Source organism: Phodopus roborovskii, unplaced genomic scaffold (assembly GCF_943737965.1).
Source record: "Phodopus roborovskii unplaced genomic scaffold, PHOROB, whole genome shotgun sequence".
NCBI classification, from domain to species: Eukaryota; Metazoa; Chordata; class Mammalia; order Rodentia; family Cricetidae; genus Phodopus; species Phodopus roborovskii.
In genome coordinates this window covers 5,343,668-5,365,768 of record NW_026125444.1, presented here as the reverse complement: position 1 = coordinate 5,365,768, position 22,101 = coordinate 5,343,668, and the positions used below count along the sequence as shown (strand labels likewise).

General features: G+C 36.9%; 1 protein-coding gene across 2 annotated transcripts in view; it reads left to right on the top strand.

Annotated features, from left to right (window-relative positions):
• The first annotated feature begins 7,979 nt into the window (after positions 1 to 7,979).
• Positions 7,980 to 22,101, top strand: part of Tfec (transcription factor EC) — a 61,474-nt gene continuing 47,352 nt past the window's right edge. For both annotated transcript variants that reach the window (XM_051175711.1, XM_051175710.1), the window contains exon 1: positions 7,980 to 8,108. The gene's annotated coding sequence lies outside the window, so the exon portion shown is untranslated. The remainder of the gene's footprint in view (positions 8,109 to 22,101) is intronic.

Genomic DNA, 22,101 nt, shown 5'->3' with positions numbered 1-22,101 from the left:
TGGGAGGGTGGTCAGGGGGTATGAGAGGGAAGGAGAAAGGGAGGGAGAGGGAACTGGGATCGATATATAAAACAAGAAAAAAAAAAAACCTTACTTTCACTTAAATCCCTGTGCATTATTTCCACATTTAACAGTTTTGTTTTTGTTTTAACACACCATTGCCTTATTCATAAGTTTATTGTTGTTTATAATAAGCGTGCAGTGGCTATATTTAAAAAAAGTTGGCTTTTGATTTGTAGTGCGAGTTATCTACTATTAATGAAATATTGGTGTTTTTCTCCTTGAATTGACTTAAAAGAATAGTCTTCTCTTATTTGAAAAAGAAGTCCTTTGGACAGGAGTATTCTTAGAGAAAAATCATTATATCCACATATGTTCTTAAGATTCACTATGAAATTTAGTAGTCCCATCACACGTGAGCTGCAGATATTGTTGCTTTAATGCATTCCCTCACTACTTTGATAAAAGCCCTAAGATGTTACCACCAGTTCTTTGATGATATCCTCTGATGTTACAGTACCTTTCTTTTTTTTTTTTTCCTCTCCAAAAAAAAAAATCTGTTTTGCATAAACATGAGAAGTCAAGGCAGTTTGAATTAATGAGTAAAGATATTCAAGTTTTAGCAACAAGGATACATGTATTTATGGATAATTTCTCTCCCATATCGTAACTATCTCTTTCTCAATGTGAGGAAATATTATTTTAGATTTCTAGAAGATATGAACAATTAGCTTTAAAGAAGTCCAAATATGTCATCCAAGTTTGTAATTTTGAGGTTTTTTCAGCAATGTACTACCGAATTAATGAGATTTTTTAATGGAATTTAAGAAGAGGAGAGTCACTATTGACCTAGATATTGACTTATTCTGATTCATTTCTCTCTCACCTCATCTCCTGAATGAGTTCTACATTCTGCTTGATGGCTGTGACTTCTTTCCTTAAGAAATGTTTAGTTTTTAGCTTCCAGGTGCTCTGTGGGGATTATTAGCAATAACAAGCCATTGCAGATTATTTATTGTATCGAAAGCTAAGTTTGATATTTCGATTGGGATAAACTTTTCACAAATCACCCACGAACTCAAATTATCTATTTTAACCCTGAAGTTAGTCTTCTATTAAACCTGGCCTGTTCAGATTTGAATGCTACTTGCCAAAGACCCCTAATGAATTACTGATGTTGTAGTCTGCTTACTCCATATTGCTTCTCATAGTCAGATATGCTGTGTCTCCCTGAGCTATTTAGTTGCTTTCTTGTCATGTATAATGCTTATGCTATGGTATATGTATTTTAAAGCTAAGAATGTTCTTCCACAGCTCTATTCTAGGAAATAATGCCATCCTGCCAACTCTGTGGTACCTGTGGGATTACACTTTTCCCATTGTGATAAAATGTCATTTTCACTTTTCTTCCTGAACTATGTGAATTGATGATTTAGACATCTAAAATCTGACTGTGTCTGATATTTTCACCCTGTTTTTTCCCCCCTTAAAATGAAGGTTACTAGGTTTCACTCCTATCTTTGCCCTTCCTCTATCCCGCCTGTTGTCTTTCTCTCCTACCGGACTGGTCGCTTTGCGTCTGCAGCTGAAGGAGAACATTTGTAGGGCAGCACATTGTGAGTGAGAGGGGTGTCTCTTCTCCTGTGTTTTGGGAACCGCCTCACTGTGTACTGGAGTTAGAGTCAGCTACAGGCAAACTGTTTGCATGTGTGCAAGCATGCACAGGCCATGCCTCTTTGTTTCAGATATCCCAACTAAAATACAGATGCCCAGTAAGGACTATAAAAGCTGTGCCATTTGTACCTTTTAAGGCGCCGACTGCTTTGTCTGGACCATGAAGTACAGTTTTCTACACATTTAGCAAGGTCTAGACACCGAGAATAGTCAGTATTCTCTTGTTTAAATTGGAAGTTCTTCAAGAGGTCTCAGTTTTCAATGCTCTAATTTTATAATTTCTAAAGTTTTCTGTCTGATTTCAGTTTGCTTTGTTTCTTAAACCTCTGTCTTTTATAGCACAGGCAAGGAATAGCTGGCATTCAATACATGGGTGCTACTTGCTTGAAACCAGACCAATATTATTTTTATAATTGTGTTTACATTCTAAAACTTCTGATATTCTTTCTCTCACCCTTTTGAATGTTTCTTTTGTTTTTTCTTCGTGCCTTCTTGCCATTGTTAGTTATGACTTACTTCCTTGTTAGTTGTCACTAGCAAAATGAAAGGATAAATTACAGGTTACAGTACATTTGTTATACTAAGAGATAAGATCACTCATGTACCAACCAGTGCAATTAGTATATTTAGTAACACTAGTATAGTTACACCCATTTACTTGTATGTTGGGCAAATACTTCATTTTGCAGATTTAAAAGATCTTTTGTTCTTTGTGTGAGGACAAGGACAATGCTGGAGATAGATGAATTGTATAATGGACAAGTGAGGATTCACTTTTGCTTGATGGAAACTTCTACTAAATAAAAGTGGAGTTCACTTAAAATTCTTTTTTCAGCTGTACAAATGTATCTTTTTTTCTATTTTAATTCTGTTCAAGTAAAAAGAAATACAATATTCATTCTTTACCAGTGTAAAATTTTTCAACACTCACCAAGTAGTCCCACGCCATGTTGAGAGTGAGAAAATCTGGAGTTAAGCCATAGAGTTCAATTCTAAGTGGTGGTGAGAGAGCTGGGGAAGAGGTTTAAAAAAGAGCAAACAGTTTTCAAGGGTCAGGATGGGCCCAGCATGTGGGTTGGGATTTCATATTTGTATTTTTCTGGTTCTGTGTTTTTGATTCGGGAACTCAAAGATGACATCACAGCATGTGCGATTTTGGTCTATAATGGTCTTTAAAAATCGTTCTAATTTTGACAATATTGTACATGTGTGGATATTATTCTAATCCTATGCCTACCCCGATCTCCTTTTCTTGACCCATCACTACCGCTAACATTCTGATTCTTTGCAACTAGTGCCCTTCCTACTTTCGCGTTTCTTTTTGGTGCAGATTTTGTGCAGGCAGTCATAGTAGATTTCTATTTCAAGAAGGGAATTTTATTTTAAAAGAGTGTACGAAATTCATTCAGCAGTCGTAACCACTGAGCCACTTCTCTGACTCAGTTTTAAGGCACTCTGAAATATGCACACGTGGATTAGTTGTAGTATCATCTCCAGTTGATGCCTCCAACAATGTCAAGTGTTTTTCTTCATGCTTCTTCCTTTCTTTCGATAACTCTTTTCTGATCTTTTCTTCTGACTTTTCATTTTTAGTTCCTATAAAGGATGAGAAATACACTTACAGCTTATTTCATGGATTAAGTTTGTTCAATATAACAACATTATAGGAGAACTATGTTTGCTGAAAATGCAATTATTGGCAACAAGTCAGATTGTCATAGCCTCTGTTCCAATGAAATAAACCAAGTTGTCTCTTCTTAGCTCGTGTTAAGGTTGAATGCTCACTGATTTTAGAAGCAGGTAGAACCATTGAGGCTTTGAACAATAAACAATGGATGGAAATTGTGACTATCACTTCCTACAGAATCTTCGAGAGCTGTTTATTATTCTCCACACTCTATGTTCTACCCTCAGTGTGCAGAAATCATATTTTGAGATGAGTGTCTGTCATCCTAGGTCCCTAAGTGACCAGATGGAACAAACATTGCCACTATTACAAACAACACACACACACACACACACACACACACACAGAGAGAGAGAGAGAGAGAGAGAGAGAGAGAGAGAGAGAGAGGGAGGGAGGGAGGGAGGGAGAGGGAGGGAGGGAGAGAGGGAGGGAGGGAGACAGAGAGAGAGAGAAGAGAGAGAGAGGGAGGGACACACACACACACACACACACACACACACACACACACAGAGATTTGGAGTTGTTTTTATGACAGCTAATTCCATTCTATCCTGTCTGACAGAGGATAATTGTAGAAGACTTGTCATTTTTTTCTAATCTCTAGGGAGTTGATGTGTCAATCATGAGAGATGCTATCTAATTTGGAGTACCCTAACATTACAAAGAAAGAAGATATACTTTTATTATTTTACAGATAGCATGGTGTCACATCTCTGTGTACGATGCTCAGAGTAAATGGAAGACTACATGAGAATTTTTTGTTTGTTTGTTTGAAGATGTTTGCATATAACCCTTCCTTTTCAACATTAAGTTTATTTTCTCTTCTTTAAGGTCATATTAACTTTGAATATAAATTCCTTTTGGGGAGGTTATTTTAATTCTTATCAGTCGTTTATTCCTTAGTGACTAAGGTATGTAATGAATTAAAGTGTTTTCTAAAAATACTTTTAGATAGCATAAGAAATGGAGAGATAATAAGGGACCGTGGCACCTGTCTGGAAACAGGAAAAAGGGAAAAGAGATTGATTGTTGGAAGCTAATTTTGTCTACTTGAAAATTTTTAGTTGGACTTCATCTTTGTTTAATACTCTAGTGCATGTTACAATTAAATCTAAGCTCTAGAGAAATCTTAACATTCTTAGAATTATAGAAAATTAATTTATATTTATGCCATAGGGTTTCTAGAAGTTTCTATTCTTCAAACCTGACATGTTGGGGACAGAAAACTTTGGGAAGTAATTTGCTTATTTTGAGTATTTTTACTGCTATTGATGGAACAACAGCAAGTGTATGAATTTCTGCTGAGATTGTTGAGAAATCAATGGGTTTATCTTCCCAGATTTTGTTGACATGGACGAAAAGTATTTAGAAGTGAAGACATTCTACTCCTGTCATTCTACAGCAATGCCCATGCATAGAACATATCCAGTAGCACTTCTGCAGGGAGTATTTCTAGTTAAGAACTTCATTATTTTAGTATATTTTAGTGCAGTTTTAAAAGATATTTTAAATGTTTACAAATAGTTTGCTTACTAATAATATCTAAAATGCTACTCATACTGGACCTCATATTAGATTTGCCATTTACTATTTTTCCTCAAGTGTTATCTAAGCAGCACTTGCTCTCAACACACATATAAAAAAGCTTTTAAGTTCTGTCTTTAGCCAAAGTGCCAATGAAATCAAGCTTTTGGATGGTATTTCTTTGACAATAGTCATGTATATAACATTAAACTTTCTAGATATAGATTCTATCAACAAGTAGCATAAAATAGTTCTACATATTATATCTTATTTTTGACTTGTTATTTTGACATGTTGAGTTTAGAGTTTGTGTTATGAAATTTGTCTTTTCCTTTGTTTTAAATTTTTAGGATATTATAGTTCTTTTCAATGTTTGACATTTAAAGTTTTAATAAAATAATTGTTATCTGTAACTACTAGATATGTATAAATTACAAACACATATGCACGTGAATACACACATGCGCGCGCACACACACACACACACACACACACACACACACACACACACACACACACACACGAGGGGATTCCTATGGGCATAATATAACCACAATTCCATGAAAAAAAAAATCAACTCTTGTTAGAAGGAATTTTTGTTCAAAGACCTTTTACTTTTGAGAGTTAAGTGAAGATAATAACTGAAATAACAGGAAATATATGTTTTTCCTGCTTTTGAAGGCTTAACATAAGAATTGTAAGTAAAAATATTTTCAGAATCCATTTACAAAGTTATGCTATCTGTTATATGACAACCAGAAACCTTTCTGTGTGAGTTGTCAATATTTTTGACTTAAACATCATCTCTTACTTATCGCTGCCTTCATGACTATTGCAAACCAAACTCTCTTTTTTTCTCACCTCATCCCTCTGTCTTTCCAAAGGCCTGGTCTAATGAAAAGACTCTCATCCTAGCATCAGTTTTATTTCCTATTTCACAATGTTTTTAACCAAATCATTAATTTACTGTCACAAACTAATTTAAACAGTGAGTGATTTATCCTTAAAAAATCACCTGGGTGGGAGCTCTTGGAAGGTAGAAACAGTTGGGCCTTTCTCCCATCCCTATTTGCAGGTCAGCCGGTATTTTCATTGTGCAGGTCTTGTTTAGGTGGCCATATATTTGAAATTTCAGGAGTGAATTACCCTACAAAATATAGAAAACAAAATCATAAATAAATGAATAAGTATTGTTTTGCTGTAGAAGCTAATGTAACTAAAACTATGGATTGTTTTTAATTCATATTATCTACTATGTGCCAAAACTTATTCTAAGTGGTCACAATAGCTGTATATCTGTACTTCCATAGATTTTTTTTTTTTTTTTTTTTTTTTTTTTGGTCTTTGAAACAAATGCCCAAAGAAAAGTGTATATTTGGGATCACAATACTAGGATGTTTTTAGTTCAAAATCAGTTGACTTACTACTCTGGGGCTTGGAAGGTGATTTGTGGGAAGAATGGCTGCCAGAAGGGTTCTGCTCACTTCAGGATCTGAGAAAAGCACAAGGACCTGCACTGGAAACCCACAGAACTCTTTCAATGCACGTCCCCAGTGCTCAGTGCCTTCTACCAATTCCTGCTTGTGCAAGTGTTTTACTCTCTCCCAGGAGTGCCAAGCTCAGACCAAGCTTTCTAGCACACAAGCCTTTGGACAATATTTGAGATCTGAACCACAGCAATAGCCTATACTTCAGCGGATGTCAGTTTCCTTTCCAGCAGACAGAGGTTTTGTTGAAGCCGTGGATAAGAGTGCAGCTGCAGAAGGAAGTAAGACCCTGCAGATGTTTCCATTGTAGAAATCGGAGAAAAAAAGAAGGAAATGGAAGAGCTCATCTGAACACCTTCGAGATGGGAGAGTGTCTGAGTATGTTACCCTGAAAGAACATGACAATGAAGGTTCTATACAACTGATATTCACTGATAGAAATGGAGGAAGACATCAAAGGCTTAATACATATATGCCTTTGGTGTAGAAAAGAAGTTGGGACTGAAAAATGGCTGCCACTGATAATATTAGTGAAGCTAGTTGAAGTGTTCTGGTCAGAAGTTTTTAAAAGAGTACATAAAATGTGGAATCTCAAGCAGGGAGCACACACTTCTCTGTAGCTTTCAAATGGAGACAAAGGAATCAGATGCTACTGTAGCCATCCATTTGTAGAGTTTGTAAGTATGCCATTACAGTCATAGAGCTGAGGAGTCATAAATGGTGTGTGCTTTGACAAGCACACAATGTTTTATCTTATTCTTTGCAAGCAAAGTGTTTCAAATTCCCTTATGGAAGACATTTGTGTTTTGTTTTCAAAATTAGACTCATCTACTGGCTCCTGACCTGGATTCTTAATAGAATCATTTGGGATTCTGGTTAAAAGGTCATATTTAGCCACTCATATCAATCTAATCTGATTGAGTACAAGAAAGGAATAAACAAACAAATAAGTAAATAAATACAGGTGATAGTTGGTTTGAGAGCAGCATTGAGGGTTAAGAGGAAGGGTGTTGCTATTTTTGTTTCCTTTTTAGTGAAGGAACGTATTTATCTCAGCAATTAAATTTTGCATTTCTATCTAATATGCTTGGGAAGATCAATTACTCTTGGTCAAGATGTATCATGAAGTCCTTGAGAGCAATTGAGATGTAACAAAACTTACATTATGTGAAATTTGGGAAATCGCCTTAAAGCAAAACCTCAGTCTATTAGTACTCGGCGCAAAGTGCAATTCGTAACTGAAAAGTGGGGAAGGTCAGCTTTCTGAAGAAACTCCATTGTACAGCAGATGTGTTGCAATAACTGTGGGGTCTTAGTCCACTCTGATAACAGCCACACACCGCCTCTGTAAATTCTGGGGGGAGAATGTTCATTATGGGGCAATCATGGCATCAGTGGCAGAGTGTCTCTTTGTAGCCACAGCACTGAGGTGTAGTTCAGCTGGAATGCCGTTTCTCAAATTAGTAGCATATTTCTGATAAAGAAAGGAAGTCGCCTTAACTTGAAACTGCTGTGTCATTTCTTCTTCCTTAACTGAAATTCCAACCAGAGTTCAGGAAATGCCCTAATGAGTGACTTCTCTTTTCTGCTTCCTCAACTATTGGATTCCAAGCAGTTCTAGCCATTCATTACTTGTGAACAGACCCTTGACTTTTGTGCTCAAGTTATGGGACGGGGGACTTTAATTTGGAGCTGTTCATAGAGGTGATGACACTGCTAGAATCCAATCACTGCTGGTAGGTAACCAAACTGGAAGGTTAATTTTCTGTACTTTAAACAAATATGAAGCTGAGTTCAATCAATACCTGTTTCACTTTGATATGTAGAACTCTCTTGTAATTATGCTTTCTTCTTGTGTGATAACCAGCTATCAGGATATTAAAGCAGTCAAATTATGATTTGCTATAATGTAGATGAAATATAACTGGAATGTATTAGTGTCTTATTTTAATCAAGATGTAGAAATCACGGTTTTAGTTCGTGGTAACCAAGGGAATTTTTTTTCCAGTTTAATATCCTCAGATATTTACTATATTGGAATATAATATGCATTATATTGCATCGTATACTATTTTTTGAGTAAGTGTTAAGTTCTATAACTTCTGTTTACCTTCTAGCAATGTCTATTTTATTTGTTTTTAAAGGTTTGTTCATAGCAGAAGTAACACCAGGCATGATTTCATTTAATGCTCCCTTCCCCCCAGGCTAGGTAGGCTATTCTATTCTTTTTGAACATATATAGGTTTAACTATTTTGTTTAGGAGATTTCAAGTATACTGAATTAGTAATTTTTAAAGTAAAAATTTTAAATAGGAACACATAAGAGTTACTATAAGGTCTTAATGCCTAAGGCCAGAGTTGTTTCTCTATATGTGCACAAACATAAATATAGAAGTGTTGTATATGAATATGTACATATATTTGTTTCTATGATTATTCCATGTAATCAGTGCTGTCTCACGTATTCATTAGGAATAGACATTTTGAGAACAATAACGGATTTGAGATAATATTTAATTTTGCTAAAGTAGTTCATAGTGATTTATTTACTAGAAACTTCATTTAGTGATAAAAGAATTTACAATGCCTTTGACAGTTTTTCGCTGTTCACAGGCTGTGTCAACAAAGCATGCTGAAATGAAATGGAGGGTTCAGCAAGATCATGAGAGAAGGCTGCTTCCCTTGGATCTTACATGAAAATGATTGTGGCTAGACACTTTCAAGTAGCTTTTGAATTAAATCTTTTCCATGTTTGCTGAAGGCAACCTTAAATAGGTCAAACTTGTAAGTGGTTGGAACTCAACCACTTACATGCTTAAAGAGATGTTTAAAGCTATGAACTCAATGGAATACATACAATCTTCACATTGTCTCATTGTCACATTGGATTTTGACTGTTACTTCCTAGTCTTTGGTTTCTTCGTGAAGCAGTAGAATAGTGTAGTATATGAGCCCATTTTACTGAACTGAAACTTGTGATGGATGTTAAAAACAAAGTAAGTTTCATAGAAGTTAGCTGAACTCTGATGTCTTAGTGATGAGTGTTTAAATTCTAACTAGCCAAGATACTTTCAAGAGGTTTCTGTATAATGCCAAATTTTAGCACGAGTGCACTTTTCAGGAATTGTAGTGATTTGCATAGTGGAAACAGAAAATGCTTTTAAAAAACAGTGGCTTGGAAAGTCAGAAAGGAGAAATAGGGAAAGCAGAAACTGAAAGAACGAAGTGTCTTTACACAACAGTTTGAGTACATGGATGAAAGTTGCTTCACATGGAGTCATATGGATACTGATGGAATACCTGTGGAAATCCTGTAGGTTCATCTTTTGTCCATCAGTGTACAACTAAAATGATTTCAAATCTGCTCAATATTGCAGAATTTTCAGGGAGATCAACTCTTCCAGTTAAAAACAAGCAAGACAGCTCCAGACTAAGAAATGTAGAGATGACAGATCTAGAAAAGCTCAAAGTTTACAAACAACAGATTGCTATTGTCAGCCAGTTTACAAATGACTCGTTGCTATAGATACCTGTTGGCAACAAACAAAGCTACTGTAAAGAGTAAAATGTTGTCACTCAGGTTTTACAGGTAGAGGAATTCAAGGAATAAACAATGACAGAGGCACAAAACAATAACACCAATGAAGACTGGGTAGTAGTAGATTTGTTAGAGAGAGAGAGTAAGGTAGTGAACAAGAAATGAGTCTCTCTCTTTCTCTCCTAAATCCATTCTAGAGCTAAGCTACCCTCAGAAATTCCTTTTGACTGAAAGTTATTTCCTACTAACCTATAGCACTCTTTTAAAACGAATCTTTTTTTTTTTTTTTTTTTCATAGACAGTCATGGAGATTTTTCTCTTTCTCCTCAGAAAACCCACAATAGGTAGCTTTACCACAGTTTCTGAAACTAAGTAGACCTTATTCCTATTGACATTTAATAAAAGAAAATGAAGGCATCCTTAAACAAATGAATGTACAAAACTTCCCTTTGCACAGTTGTGAGTTACAATTCAGGACTCGGTGAAGGCGAGTTGCAGGTGTTTGGAGATGCCTCATCATCTGGCTGACCTCACATTGTGAATGCAGTTGATAGCTGGTCTTATCATTCCATGAAATTGGATTCTTTGAGACATGGAAAGCTCTGGACACTTACAACTTACACAAGAGCAATGTAAGAATGGAGGCAATTTATATGAGAAATTAAGAAAGTTGGGGAAAGGCAAGAATTGGAAAGGTGAAAGGGTTGCACAGTTTCCTGAGGGGACCAATGTTAAAAATAGACTGGTTACCAGGCACAGTGGTGAACGTTTGTGACCCTGTACTTGTGTAGCAGAGGTGGGAAGATCATAAGTTCACAGTCCAGGTCAACGTGGGTGAACAGTGAATCCCAGTGAAGAGGAAGCCTTTACTCTTGATTTTCAAAAATCACTCCCAGACCCATTAGGTTGCACTTTTTTTCCTCTTATTGTTTCATGTTTGAAAGAGGAGATAAGAACTTCATGTAGAAGTTTCACTTGATCTACATTTTTGCGAATAGATCCAAGCAAGGCAACAAAAGGCATTCAAGGGACTAGAGGTGGACCTCTGCTAGGATTCCCATGCTCTCATGTCCATTTCTGAGTCACACTGAAGGATTTTACAAACCATCTCTTGTATTGATTGAAGCACTCTTTAGCTTGCCCGATTTAGACATTATGTTTATGCTTTATCTGCTTCCAGTGAACCAGACACTTCTGCCTTGCTTTCTACTTCCTCCTTTATTTCTTTCTTGCACAAACATGCTTCCGATGCTTAGGAGACTGTGCACATGGATAAATATTTGGTTTTGTTAGTACTTAGGCCCAAATAAGAACGTGAGCCAGGACTTTCTATATAATTAGATGCTTGTTTTCTTGTCTGCCCCTTACCAATATTTATTTCATTAAGCAGCTTTACACAACAATCTAGATCAGGATCTGCTACACTGGGGTTCTCAACCTGTAGGTGGAAATCCCTTTGGGGGTTGCATACTAGATATCCTGCATATCAGATATTTACATTGCCATTCATAACAGTACCTGAATTACAGTTAAGAAGGAGCAAATAATAATATGAACATAGTTTTATGGTTTGGGGTCACCATCACATGAAGAACTGTATTAAAGGGTCACAGCATTCGAAAGGTTGAACCACTCTGTCCTAGAGGCTTTGCCAATGCAAACACATTCAAACCCTCTGGACCACCTCTTGCCAGCAGCACCTCTTGCCTGGTAGGCAGCATTTCAACTATCACATTTTAAACTTTGGGAAAATTCTAGGTTTCTCTTTAATAAATTTTAGTGAACAGGCATCTGGCCCTTTGACCATCCTCTCTCACAAGTTCCTCTCCAATTTGAAAATCACTTTTCCTCTTCTATAATTTGCAGGCAATTTTCCAGCAAAGGATAATTTGTTCTTTCTATCGAAATTGTGGTTACCATTATAAATTGTTTTTTTCTATGAAGCCCATTCAAATCTTTTGAATTTTTCTGAGTATTTTAAAATTTGAAAGCATCACTCTCCCTCTCTTGCTTCGTTTTAACTGAAAATAACCATCACTCGTGACCTTTTGTGTATTTCCTGTGAAAGGCTCCTTATAAAATGTTTGGAAAGCCTTGAAATTAAACTGAATATGAAAAAACTAGTAGACAAGTCTGCCCAATGTGTTAAGCAATGACACCATCTGCAGAAGTGGAACATCATGCCGTCTACCTAAATTAGTATCTCTGTAAATTTAATTAAGTGGAAGGTTTAGAAATAGAGGAATTTCTAATATTCCCACAATTATATAAAGAGACAAGTGTCATATTAGAAGTGTAGGTGAGTTCTCTGAGTCTGGGCGTATGAGAGGATCGTTGAGATATGAAGGATGAAGTGTATCTTGTACAACAGTTGGCTATTCTCTGAATAGACAAACAATGGAAATAAAGCCTTAGACCAAAAATTTAGCAGATGCAAAATGAGGCATAAAGTTTCCTACAGAACTTGGGGCCATTGTGAGGAACAGCAAGAAGAAGGTGTGGATAGACCTTGACAAATTCTGTTTATTTTAGGACTTGAAGGAATTTTATGAGAGGTATAGCTTGATCTGATCATGGGTCAGTATCAGTATCTGCACAGCCTCGTTGACTCTAGCCATTCAGAGGAGAGATTAAAAGACAAATGCCTGGAGTGGTTTAGCTGTGTAATTTTGTTTGCAGAATGCTGCTATGTCTGCTTTAACCCATTGGGGTCCTAGGGCTAAGATGGGGAAGTTGACATGATCTCCTACCCCTATTGCTTTTCTAATTCCCATCTGCTTCCAACAGAAAATCTAATTCCTTCCAAAGAAATCTCACTGGGCCCACTAACCACTTAAGTGCAGGTCTATTCTGAAGTAGTATATGGTCAACACAAATAAGCACAATAGTATTTTTGTAGACATTTTGTTTCATATTGCTTTTTTAAAAATCTTACTAGTGTTTTGCTTGTATATCATAGTTTCTGATACTGTATTTTTATTTGGTTTGTGTGTGTGTGTGTGCTTATTTTTTGCCTTTTTTATTCTGTGTGTGTGTGTGTGTGTGTGTGTGTGTGTGTATGTGTTGGTTTGCTTCCTAAAGAATGAGAGAAAGACAGGACATGGAGTTGGATAGGTAGGTAGATGAGAAGGTAGGAACATCTGGGAGGAGTTAAGGGCCAGGGGAACCATGATCAGATTATACTGAATGAAAAAAATTAAAATAAAATTATATATATATATATATGTCATATTTCATATTTTGCAAAGAGGTGCATCTTTGGCAATCAAAAAGTACATTGTGGGAAATATGATAGACCCCCACCTCATAAGAGAACTGACAGTTGTATACTGTAACATTTCTCAGTGTAGAAAAACTCATTTATGCTAGCATACATTATCTCTCAAACAAATTGTTCAATCAAACCAATGATTCAGGGATTTCTCTGTGGTTGCCTGGTGTGGAGTTGGTGGAACACACAGTGAATAGGAAGTCAGATGATCAGCATTTTTAGTTTCTTACTCATTTCCCATGTGATTTTGAATAAGTCCCTTTCTGTTTGTGTAACTAGAAGAACTATTGCCTAGTATGTAGAGTGAAGGCCCAGGCCCCAGCATGTGGGTAAAGGATAAAGAATCTCATGAGGCTTAAAGTTCACTCTTGTACCTGAGGCTATCTTTGAATTTATTCTTAGGAGGTCAAACTTGCTTTGGACACAGGACCTCTGAGACTGGAAGTCTACCTCTGAGTATAACAAGAGGCCTTTCTTTCCCTGACTCCTTATGAAGTCTGGATTTCACATTTTTGACAGATTTTCAAAGCACAAATCTTAACAATGAGCTCCTGCCTCACACTGAACCTCCGAATATTGTCTCCTATTAGAGAGCTCTGCTTTGGGATAGAACTTTCAGAGCACAATGAAGCAGAGAATAAGGTAGCTGTGCATAACTTGAGAAGTAACTGTCACTTTGTTGTTTCTCTGTAAGATATTATACATCTTCCTTGTCTCCAAAATGTAATGCTAATTCATTTTATTTCTACTGGTTGTACTGACATTTCTCCACCCCATTAAACATAGCCAATGGGATGCACAACGATGCTTTCATCCATTTGTATAGAGATGGAACAAATCACCACAGCAACAAAAACCATACTCACCATTATCCACAATTTTCTCAGAAAAAGGAAATACTTAGAAAATAGTAGGTAAGTTGATATTAATTCTTTCAGTGGGAAACCAAAGAGAGCCCATTAGTACTAACCACTCCTGCCTGAGTAGCATGAATTTTAACTGTTTAGATAAATTTTAACACATGAACAAACAGTTACTTTTGGTGAAATCTTCTTCCCCATCCCATCTCTCCTCTCTTCACCTTCCCTCTTCTCCGTTACCTCTTTTATTCTCTCATCTCTTCTGGTAGCTGCTTTTTCCTTAGGTGATGATAAGAAACATTGATTATGTATTAATTATGACTAAAAGCTTTCCATGAGCTGCTATATTTGAATCTGACAACATTCTTGAAGCAAGTGGTGTTATCACTATTCCTCAAAAGGGAAAACGATGATTTGAAGACTAGTTGACTTTCCCGCAATGGCTAATGGTTGAGCAATGGACTAGGATGGGAATGGATCTGGGTCTGTAGGCACTTAAACTCTTCATTTGCTGTATACAAACCCTCATCTTTACAGCAGAAAAAGGGAAACTTTAAGGTAGGAGAGGAGAGGACCTATCAAAATCCATGCTACACTGTTTCCTAGGCTCACACAGGATAACGAGACCTCTAACTGTATTCAATTTGCAAAAATAGCAGATGCAGAGGTAACAAGGGACCAGGAAAATGTCTGCATTTCATGAAAGAAAGGGGCAAAGTGAAGAGACTCATTAATGTCGGAGCAGTAGATGGATAACCAGTGACAAATATCAAGTAGATTTGCTTCAGTTTGGGCAGAGAAAGGTCATTGATTATTTTTGGTTAAACTGGTTCACAGAGGCCAGGTCTCCACTAAAAAAGGGAATTAATTGCTTCCATTTCCCACTAATTGCCTCAACATTTCCCTTTGCTTTGTCATTGGAGATTTGGTCAGAGAGGAGAAAAGTCAGAAGTCAGAGTTTGATGGAATCTACATAAAAAGGGAATCTGAGGAGACCAAATTATGGCATTTGGTGTAATAATGATAATGATATTTAGCATTTTCCCTGGGAGTGCTGTGGATTTTTAGAGCCCTTTTCAATCTTTAATCAGACCATAGGGCACATTTAAAAGAGTTCACTGTTTTTATTTCCATCTAGAGGATAAGGCATCACAGAGCGATGAGCTGACCCAGGGCAAGTCCCCTGAGATGTTAATCCTGTACATTAGATCATACCCTCCAATGTTGAGTTTTAGCTGGAAGCCAGGGCTCTTCCCAGTAGTGTAGTTTATTCCTGCTACTTCAGTCTATAGGATTTTTGCACACTGCTCTTTGAGATTATGGTCTCTAGAGAGGACTGAAAAGTCACCCTTGAAAGCAGTATGAAGTAATTTTGATACTGTAAACATTTCTCAGTTTTTTTGCCTATTCACTTTGGAGTTATCTCATGACAAGGCATTGTACCTTGTGTTTGCTAGAAAAGTTAGTCTCTAAAGTCCTTTATAGCTCCAAGTCCTTTGAAACCTGGGAGCTTTATCCGGCAAACACTCATTGTTTTGGAGCCCAATGTATCAATTTAGAAAGTAGACTAGTATAGAATTCTGCAAAAGGGAAGTGAGTGTTAGGTGATTCTAGTTTCTATGATTTACTGACAATTCTTTCCAAGTGACACCTGTCTCTTCAGGAAGTTCCCACCCTTCAATAGCCACCACTCTCTTTGCTGGGTAACCCAAAATGCAGGCAATTCTTAGAAACATGTATTAGGAGGTCATAAGCTTTAAATCAAGATGGTTAGATTTCCAAAGTGCCCCTGTAATCTCAGCTATTTGATCCTAGGTAGGTAAAGTGATTTATGCAATTTAGCTTCTTCATTTGTGAATCTGATCTGTCTACTTGGACTTTTATGGCTGTTAAAGTAGAAACCAAGGACAAAGCTTATCAGTTAATGACTGCACAAAATACCAATCTTGCAATGTTGGCCATTATGCTTATTAGTGACATTATTGGATATTTGGAATATATTGAATGGTTAACTATTAATGGGACTAAACCAAAACAACATATGCTGTTTAGGCTACTACATAACAAAATACTTTATTTGAACAGGAGGCTTTCAATATTATGGTGCAATTGAGCCGGATCATTCTCCTGTGGTCCACGAGGTATCACCCAATATTGGAAATGATTTTTAAAACTAAGTAGTTTTGGTTGAAACAAGCCTGGAAATTATCGTTATATATATATTGCAATTTAGTGTACATGCGTACTGGTAATGAATATCTGGTCCAAAGCCACAAGGCTTGCCTTTCAGTGGGGAATCAGGTCTTATGATGAGCTGGATTGATTCTAGAACTTGCAGTCTAACACCTGCTTTGTAATCTCTGGAGCACATTTCCACATTGGCATTTGAAGTATTTTCAAATGTAGTTAAGTGTGCATTTTCACGGTAATGTCTCTTTTGACAAAATGGCTGCTCATACTGAGAATGACAAAGAACTGTCGACACTGGCATCACTTTCCCACACCCTCCTTGGGATTCTCCTTTGTGTTTTGCTACACGTGTTAAGCTCCCAACTAAGAATTGTGGTTCTGTGGGCTTGTATGTGGTTCCAAGTTCTCTTCTACAGCTCCTAACACTTGCCTCTTTTCTGTAGCTCTCAGACAGTCTATGAGCCTTTTTCCCTTTGCGGAAGTTGTGAACTCACTCCAGTGTCAAGAGCTCTTGAGTGTCAAACTAGCAGCTCACAACTTTTTGGGTTGCTATTCCTAAACAATGCCATGTAATAAAAATCTCTTCAAAGGCATAAACAGAACATACCTTCAGAAACAGCAGACCCAAGATTGTATACATGGGAAACCTGGTTTGACTATTTTGATTGACTTGACTGCTCAAGTCAGTCAAAATGTAATCACCAGGGAAGGCAACGGCTTGACAGATTTTTTTTTGGCCGGCAGATTGCTGATTTGGTTGGCTTGCCTGTCAGGCTGAAGTGGTCAGATTGACTGGAGATATCCTAACAGACAAATTTGACTCAGGAGGACGTGGGTGGCTGTATACCAGAACCTACTTTAAATAACTTATTTGAAATCTGCACCTATTTCCCTGGGACCAGGGAGAGAAGTTTGAAAGTGACATGCTACAGCATTTGACTTTCCAGACTGAGATGTCTCAGCAATAGTTAGAGTTGGCAATATGTATTTATAGGCTACAACACAATCACATTTTCCTGATGCACACACAGTTCAATAGGACTGAAACTTTTTTCCAAGTTGGGAGCATCCTAAGAAAGCCTCGCTTTTGCTGACTTTTCTGAAGGGTTGATAATCGACATATGACATTAAGTGGCTTCTCAGATACGGTGTAACTCATTTACAGCATATTTATCAGCAGTGTTTTTTAGTAAACAAAGTTGACCTTGACAATAGTAAAGGTCCTTCTAGAGAGAACTGATGAGAGAAAACAAAAACAAAATACCCAATAGAACATAAGAGGCAAGAAAATTTGGCTGAACTTATTATTTGAGCTAGTTTTGAAGGAAGCCATTTCAGGTATCATTCATAATGTCCCCTCAAAAACTTGATTTTGTAATGACTCCCAAACTCAGGGAAGACAAAAATAACACTGTAAAAATGGAAAGAATGATTTATGCTTATAGTATAGTCTTGGATTTTATGGGGAAGACATAACGAGGTTATTGTCTGCTCTAAGCATATTTTTATAAAGTCTGGTTTATGTTGGTTGAGTAGCCTAATGTATTTACATTAAGAATCTGAAATATCCTGTTATTTTTAGGACGAATTATTTATGTGCTGTTTCTTAACTCCCTCCACATTCTTACTTTTCATGTGAAAATGTTTTGTAAATGGTCAAGATTTAGATGGTATCTTATGTACTTAAAAAAATAAATTCAATGGTAAGTTTAGGTAGAAGTTAGGGGCAGAATGTTTGCAAAGACTTTAAAATAATGATAAGTTTCTTCAGATACCCTAACACTCGTATTTTTTCTATGTTAGAATCACTTAATACATCATGCTATTTTTTAAAAAAAAAATTTGTGATTGATCAAGAGAAAGGAAGCTTACTTTGGCTTTGCTGTCAAGTTTATGTTTCCTAGCCATATTTTTAATAATTGTTCTTAGCAATAAAGCCTTTTATAGGAGGAGTGAAACAACTATATAAAATTTCTTACTATAAAAAAAATTACTGTCGGAGGGGCTTTGGGGTATATATTCAAATATCACATGTTTTAAACAAACTGTAATATCATTATTCATACTGTTTCAGTGATCATCTTGATGCTTAACATCATTTACATAGTTAAGAGTATTTTAGTAGGCTATGCAAAAGGATTGTACAATTTACCTTACTGGGGGATGGTTTTTGAAATGTTCTTTCAGCATAAACAATTTTCATGAAGGTATTTGTTAACTTGAGTAGAAAAACTTTCAATGATGGCTACTAGTTGCAAGCTAGGAATTGGTTTTGGGTGCTTGCTTTGTTCCATCACCTACTTCCAAACTTTAATCTTTAGTATATTGTGTAGGGCAAAGTTAGTAAGGATTTTCAACTCAGTGGCTGGATGTGATGGTCAGATGAGAAAAGATAGACAGAACAGACAGAAATGGATGTGATTCAAAGCAAACAGTATATATCTACCAAGTTATGCTGTTATCATTAAGACTATGGATGTAATTTTTAAGTTCAAAGCATGCAAGAACAAAGGTAAGTAGACTTGGTTTGCTTTTAAGTGTGTAGTCTTTATTTCTCTACACCTTAGCTAATTAATTGAAGTATAAGTAAGGAACGGTTATTATAAGTAATTAAGTTGGAGATCATAAAAGAAAGACCCAATGGCATACAAATTGTCTGTGAATAAATATTATTGTATAAGAATCAAATTCAATGCCATTATAATATAATCCTATAATCTTATAACTTCATATTAACAATTCAGCCTGTATGCTATATATACCAAGCCTCTGATGGTGGAAGCTGTGGTGGAAACATTGAGCCACCATATTGTCTGTGAACCATATTACTATTTTTGCTGTGCTGATGTGAAGTGGAAATATTTAATGTTAAGAAAATGTCTTCCACTTTGTCATTGTAGAGTACTTTAAAAGTTATAACAAAGAAGTCAGAGCCATGTTTTCCCCCTGAAGTTTGAAGAGGTATGGTTGATAGACAAGCTTACTTCCCATACCTCTTTCAGGGTAAAGTATTTTCTGTGATGAACAAAACAGTCAGTGCTAACAAGCATGCAAATTTACTGTTAGGTCGAGCATTTCCTTAAATGGTTAGTGAACAATTGCAGGGAAAGGTGCAAGTATTGTGAAAAGTCCATAAGAATAGATCAGGAAGATCTTGATTCTGAGGTTGAAGTGTGTTCTGAAGGGTTCCAAGGCCCTAAACTAGACACCAGAGCTCAGTCTTTCCCTTTCTGGTCTAATGGAGTCCTTTCATTCATTGGATCCTCCACGCTCTTCCTACTTGATTTGTCCCTCACTCACTTTCACATCCAGCTTTTCCTAATTAGAACTATATGTCTTGTCTCATTCTTCTGCTATTTCATTAGCTCATCCACGGCCAGTGCAGTCCACATGTTGCTGTCATAGAAGACAGTCCTACAATATGTAATACTATTTCCACAAATCTTTACTTGCAGCTGGGCCTTCTAGTCCATCTGTCAGCACTCTAGCCTGTCTTCCTTCTCATTGGGCAAATTTCTTGTATTTAGCTTCTCTTCTCCAGCTTCATATGTTCTTAGACCTCTCTACATTATGAGTAGATGACTGTGCAAATATGCATATTGCGATAATACAATACAGAGATTCTCTGCCCCTTCTCAGAAATCTGAAAGTGTTAGATTCTCTCCCCCAGATAGAGAATATTTCTGATAATGCTTGGGTCTTTGCTTTGGTCTAAAACCTGTTTTCAGCCAGCTACTTAATCCATCACCCCTTTCCCTTGGCTCTTCTGCCTGTGTTTAATAACCAATTACCTTCTCCCTATAATCACTATGGTGTCTTTGTCTGTAAGCACCCATGCAAACATGTATGTACACACACCTCTATTTAGCCCAGAACCATTGCAGTAACTGAAAACCACAAAATGTATCTTCTTGTTTATGATTAGGCACCCACAACTTCCAGTGCACACACACATGAACTTAAAAAAATAAGAGCTTTAGAGCATGAACCCACCTTTGAAGTATTCCTTGGTAACTGGATGGCATTACCTACACAAAGGTAAGGAGAGGTGCTACCTAGTTCACAGATCACACAGAGATCTTGTACAGAGAAACAAACTTGGAAGGCATTGACATGTAGCTGACCTTTCAGACTGAGCTATCAGATTAGATCCTCCATGAAGCTTGTGGAGAGAGAAGGGTCAGTGCTCCATCTAAGGCATGCCATCTCCTTGTTCACAATGCACTGTTCCTGCAGGCTGCTTTCCACCCTTTGTCCATACCTGAGAAGGGTTCTCCTGAGAATCCCCAGTGACCCATTTATTTCCAGGTCTGCTAACAGCATCTCCTACTCATTGTCTTCTGTCTTCTCGGTGGCATTTGGCTTTGTTAAACACTCTTTTCCCCAAACTCTGCCCTATTTTAACCTTGTGATCTTATACTCTCCTCATTTCCTAGTACATTTGTGGGATTCTTTGTTTCTTCCACCTCTTGGCGCGCCTCAGAATTCTGAGTGCCTTGTCCTTCAGATTTTTGTTCTCCTGGATGACTGAGAAAAAAGTAGTCTCAGTGACTTCTTCCAAGTCCAAGTCCATCCTTCTACCTGTACCTCAGCTACATATGAATTCCCTCTGAAATGTTCCGCGGACTCCAATGTCATTAAGCTTATGCTAAATTTAATGTCTTCAAAACACACTTCATTTGGTAATTCACCTCTACACTTTTTCTTATGGGACTATTCTTCCTCTTTATTGCCTGTGTAAATTTGTCACAACTACATGCATTGTTAATAATTACTTCGTCTATATTATGATTAACGCTTGGCTTATATTTTACCACTACAAAAGCTATTGCCTTCTCTTGAGCCCTCTGTTATATTCTCCCAAGTTATTCAAAATTGCTATTTGTTCTTGGTACTATGATGGTCTTTTTAATAACTTAGTCTGCATTTAATCGCTGAAGGGATATTTCTGAAAGGTAAACTGATTGTAACACTATCTTCCACAAACCTCCCACTGTTTTAATTGGGCTTTAAGAACAAAGCTTAGAGTAGTGCTTTCAACTCTTTATCAGTTGTCTGCTGCCTCATTTTCTGAGTTTATTTATTTTCTTCTATATTTTGTTGAGATCATTGTGAAGAGAAGGGACGGGGAGAGAGAGAAAAAAAGGGAAGAGAGAAAGAGGGAAAAGGGGAAGGAGAGTGAGTGAGTTAGTGATTGAGTTAGGGACAAAGTAAGAGAGCGATGAAGAGTGGGTGTAAGGGTTAGGGAGGGATGGAGAGAGTAGTTTCGCCATCGAAATTTCTGCTCTAGGAGCACTTTAGTAGCATCAAGAGGTTAAAGGAAGGCATTGTATTTGGGGAACTATTTTTTGGGGCCAGCATTTTCTCAAGTATAGCTATGATTGGGAAATCCCATATTCTCAGCATTTGCAGGCTGGCTGTTTCTTAGAAGTCCTCAACAAAATCCATAATGTCACTAGAAGGAGAAAACAAGACACAGAATTAATAAATACATATCCCCATTTCTTTATCATTGAGGGTATAATTATTTTACTAACATATTAGTAGTTTGAAATTAGGACAGAAATCTGTTGTCTTGGTGTCGGGTGGGCAAAGACCTTGAAGAGTTGTCTTGGGCTATGTTCAGGGCTCAGGCAATGCTTAGTTCCTTCCTAGGGGCTCTGAGAAATTTCTCTTTCCTGCCTTCTCCAGCTTCTTTGGTTAGTTTCCTGCATCATGTTGACTTCAGCACTTATTGCCACATCTTCCTCTGTTTGACTGTCCTATCCCTTTCTTGTGGGACTCTTAGGGTTACATTTGACCTGGACAGGTGATCCTAGGTTATATATCCATCTTAAGAAACTTTATTACATCTACAGAGTTCCGTGTGC